Below are 5,035 nucleotides of genomic sequence, written 5' to 3'. Positions count from 1 at the left end.
CATCTTAAAATCCAATACGGCGGCTTCCGTTCAACTTTAAAATAATTTAAATGACTGAAAATAGCAAAAAAAAAATCTACTAAAACTATGACATAAATATAACAAAATTTTGAAAAACAAATACAATATAATAATAACAAATATTACGAAACGCTGACAAAACTTTAATAAAAATATGGCAATGGTGATAAAAATATTACAAAAATATTAGAAAAATATACCAAATCTATGATAAATTTGACATTGAAATGGCAAAGCCATGACCAAATTAAAAAAAAAAAAATGACAAAAATTAATAAAAGTTGACTAAATAATAACAACAAATTAGTAATAATGCCAAAACTCGAAATTAAAAACTTTGACAAATATTTGACAACATTATGGAAAATATGAAAAATGGAATAAAAATATGACAAATATAATAACTAATCAAAAATTACAAATACAGACCCCGTTCGTTTTGGCAACACGCCCGAAAATTTTATGTTGCCAAAATCGAATGTTGCCAAAATCGAACGGTTTTTTTGTCACTTTTTTATTTTTGATTTTTAATTCAAATATTAGTCAAAATTTATGTAAAACCTTATATTAGCATACAATTTTTCAATTTGACTTAATTATATTAGTTATGTGCAATAAACATGGAAAAATTCATGTTTTTACTGTTTAAAACTATCATAATTAAGCCGAATGAAAAAATTTCATGCTAATATTACGTTTTACATTAATTTTTATTTGTTTGAAATGAAAATAAAAAATAAAAAAAAGACAAAAAAACGTCTTTTTTGGATGTTGCCAAAAACGAACGGTTTTTGCTCGGATGTTGCCAAAATCAAGCGGGGTCTGTATGACAAAATTTTGAAATAAAATAACATAAATCTGGCAATACTATGACCAAAATCTTATAAATGTGATAAAAATATATGCAACAAAAGTATGAAACAATGTTACAAAACTATGATAAAACAAAACTATGACAATTGACAAAGGTTGTCATAGTACTGTAAGATTTTTGTCATTTTATTTTAATTTTTGTCATAATTTTGTCATGTTTTCGTTTGTCATATTTTTGTCATAGTTCTGTCAGATTTTTTGTTCATTTGATTGTAAGTTTTTTTTATAGTTTTGTCCTTCTCTTCATACTGAAAGTCTTTTCCAGTACAAATGCATTCGATGATTAGTCTTGTATTTGAACTCACGGACATTGGCTTAGGAGGGAACTAACATGCCAACTGAGTTACACATATCACAAGCCCATAGATTTGTATAGATTGTGTCATTTTTTCGTCGTATTTGCGATATATTTTTTACATATTCATCATTAATAAATTATTATTATTATTATTATTATTATTATTATTATTTTTATTATATGTTTGGATTTGTCTTTTTTTTTAAATGTTGTGATTTTTATGTCGTATTTGTCATCATTTTGTCATTTTTCTTACATATATTTGAAAGTATTTTGTTATATTTTTATCTCATTTTTCATAATTTTGTTAGATTATTGTCATTATTTTTGACAAATTTTTGTCATATTTTTTTTCAGAACTTTGTCATATTCTAGCCATTTTGCCTTATTTTTTGTCAGATTTTTGTGATTTTATTGTAAATTTGTTGTTATTATTTTGTCATTTTTGTAAATTTATTGTCAAATATTGGTCCTTATATTAGTTCTGTCAGGTAATTTTATTATCAAATTTTGATTATAATTTTATCATAAATTTTTTTTCTCATTTGTCATAGTTTTGCCATTTCTGTGATTTTTTTCTCATATTTTTGTCTAATTTTGTAATATTTTTCATATTTTTCGGCTTAATTATTTAACCACATTTGGCGTGTTTTATTCAAAGTTTTGTCATTTGTCACTACTTTTTTAGTCATATTTTTTAATTTTAGTAATAGTTATTCATATTTTCCCACAGTTTTGTATTATTTTTGTCAATATTACTTTAGTTTTATAACACTTGTTATATTTTTGTTTATTCTTTTCAGTGCTTTTTTGCAGTTCTCTCAAAATTTTTGTTAAATTTTTGTCAGTAATTTTTCATCTACTTTTTTATCCCTTTTACTCATTTCTTATATTGTGGATGGACCTTACGATTTTCAGTTATTTATTGCATTTTGAATTAAGCGGAAACCGCCATCTTGTATTTCAAAATGGCGTCGGACAGCCAAATTCTACTTCTACTTATTGAGTACTTTCATCCAATACCCATATTGTGGGAGTTTCATGTGCTTTTCAGTCACTTCCAGCATTTTAAAGTTGAGTGAAAGGGGCCATATTGGATTTCAAGGTGGCGTCGGATAACAAATTCCAACTTCTATCCGTTCAGCCCCTTCACCCTATACACATATTGTGGGGCTTTCATGCCACCGGTCGTTTATTGCCAGTTATAACTTGTTTCAATAGAAAAAGACTGAAACCGCGTTTGTTTCGAAAATCCTTGCTAAAAAACCGTGCATTTTTCATTACCAAAACAGAAACGGCAATGATAATTAAATAAATCAACTTTTGAAAAATTTTTTTTTGATAAATCATTTTACGATAAAAAATATCCGAGAGAATATTTTCAGTGTATGTCCGGATGAACAGGATGAATTCGCGCGATCCAGCCGGGTCTTCGCACGAAAATTCGCTTGCACTGTGGCCGGTCCATGTTTTTTTCAACGTGTTTCAATGAGAAGCGGTTTTTCGCGCGAATTGGAAATTCGCTTCGCACTTCGCACCGCGCTCACTGTGAATTCGACCTAAGGGTACACTGAACCAAATCTGGCAATAAAATTTATAGGGTCAATCTAGTGAATCTTAAAGTTCAATGTGTAATAGAAACTACTGATAAATCCAGTACAAAGTATAGGAAATTCCAATGAATCTCAGCAGCTAGTTGAAGTCAATATCGAATAATAGAATTTCCTATAAATTCAAGCAGTTCTATGTTAATATCCATTCGGTGGTCTTGAGGTTCGTTATTTTTCAGTTTCAGTGCTACTTGATTGGTAAGTTATAAGTTTCGTACTTCAAACAAATGATTACAATGTCTTTAATTTTATGTTTCAGGAAGAGTTGGACAAAAACATCAACAATGCTAAGGATGCGAAAAAGACATTCGACTTTAGAACAAATGCAACGTGTTTAAAAAATTGTTCCCCCGCTGGGAGATGAGGCGTAACAATGGAACACCAGCATCATCAGGGATTCAATAAAAATGCTGGCGACAGTTGGATTTCTGGAAGAATTATTGTTATACTATATTATCTGCTCTGGTCAAGAATCTACTGGCCTCCCTAAAGCACTGGGTTGAAAAAATCCGTGTTAAATTTTGTCAAGAGGATTTACTAACGGTAAGTTGTGTTATATACATAAACTTGAGCATTTTTTATAAAACAAAATTACGATTTTAGACATCCGAATGACCGTCAAATGTGCTTTGGATTTCCAAGGAAAAGCGCTATATGGTGCTGCATCCAGTTCCTCAGGGTTCACCGGAATGTTTCTATGCCCGAAAAAAAGCGCAGGCCGTAAACCAGCATACAGAAATTCTCAACTGGAAACGACAGATCCTAAACACAGCTGGACGGAAATCGGAGCTCTATTTACATTTAAAAATTAAAACTGAAACGGGAGTGGAGGTAAATAAGAATTAAATGGCTAATGTTATGATAAACTTCACACAAATTGTTTTTTTTTCAGATTGAAAAAAGATTCCGTTGGACTCATCGGCGAATTGAGCTACCGTAATACTGGCGCAAGATTCGTGCACCGGGAATGTATTACTATAGCAGGGGAGAAAACAGCAGTAACGGAGCTGGAGCAGGCGGAGTCCCGCAACCGAATACAAACTACGCCACGCGTGTTCCGTGCTCCCGTGCAGTGTTCCGATTTTCAAAGAGTTGCCTTTTTTGAACTTATTTTAAAAAGCAAAAATGTATTGCATTCAATAATAGAGTTTATTTTAATTTAAAGCTTACAATGTAAATAACATTATTGATCGTATCACATACGCCAACAAATACAATTTAAAAATAAAAATCAATAAATTAGAAAAAAATACGAGCATATTTTATTACACTGATAAAACGATTAATTTCACTACCTTAAACAATATTTTTTACCAATTTCACTCGATGTTGAATTCATTGAAATTTCCTATAAAATCAATCTATCGTCTACATGGTAAAAAGTATTGGATTTTCCTTTAGTGCGAAAACACTAGAATTCCCAATAAACCTTATAGCCGGATTTTGTTCAGTGTACGAACACAGTGAGCGCGAAGCGAACTGCGAAGCGAAATATTCATTCACCGGATGAATTTCGCAAGTTCGCTTTTGAAGGCCGGCCACAGTGCACGCGAATTGCGAAGCGGTTCAACACTGAAAAAAACCTTCGGTGTTGCAAAAATTAATCACATGTGAAAAAATCTTTGCAAATTAACAAAACTATGAGCGAGGGATACGCACCGCGCAAAAAAAAACAAATCCGCGTTAATTCCGAAAAACTCAATCAATTAGTAACAGTCGAATTTTGCAGTCTGACGCTATGAAACACGCCATCTTAAAATCCAATACGGCGGCTTCCGTTCAACTTTAAAATAATTTTAATGACTGAAAATCGCAAAAAAAATCTTCTAAAACTATGACATAAATATAACAAAATTTTGAAAAAAAATACAATATAATAATAACAAATATTACGAAACGCTAACAAAACTTTAATAAAAATATGGCAATGGTGATAAAAATATTACAAAAATATTAGAAAAATATACCAAATGTATGATAAATTTGACATTGAAATGGCAAAGCCATGACCAAATTAAGAAAAAAAAAACTGACAAAAATTAATAACAGTTGACTGAATAATAACAACAAATTAGTAATAATGCCAAAACTCGAAATTAAAAACTTTGACAAATATTTGACAACATTATGGAAAATATGAAAAATGAAATAAAAATATGACAAATATAATAACTAATCAAAAATTACAAATACAGACCCCGTTCGTTTTTGGCAACACGCCCGAAAATTTCAT

At 30.2% G+C, this 5,035-nt stretch overlaps 1 long non-coding RNA gene across 1 annotated transcript; it reads left to right on the top strand.

Moving 5' to 3' along the window:
• The first annotated feature begins 2,977 nt into the window (after positions 1–2,977).
• LOC129758278 (uncharacterized) lies at positions 2,978–3,892 on the top strand. The gene is made up of 3 exons (XR_008739936.1): positions 2,978–3,345; positions 3,406–3,633; positions 3,695–3,892. It is a non-coding gene; the product is annotated as an uncharacterized LOC129758278 (long non-coding RNA).
• The last annotated feature ends 1,143 nt before the right edge of the window (positions 3,893–5,035 follow it).

Source organism: Uranotaenia lowii, chromosome 3 (assembly GCF_029784155.1).
Source record: "Uranotaenia lowii strain MFRU-FL chromosome 3, ASM2978415v1, whole genome shotgun sequence".
NCBI lineage: Eukaryota > Metazoa > Arthropoda > Insecta > Diptera > Culicidae > Uranotaenia > Uranotaenia lowii.
The sequence above is the reverse complement of the archived record's forward strand: the minus strand, read 5'-3'. Positions and strand labels throughout refer to the sequence as shown.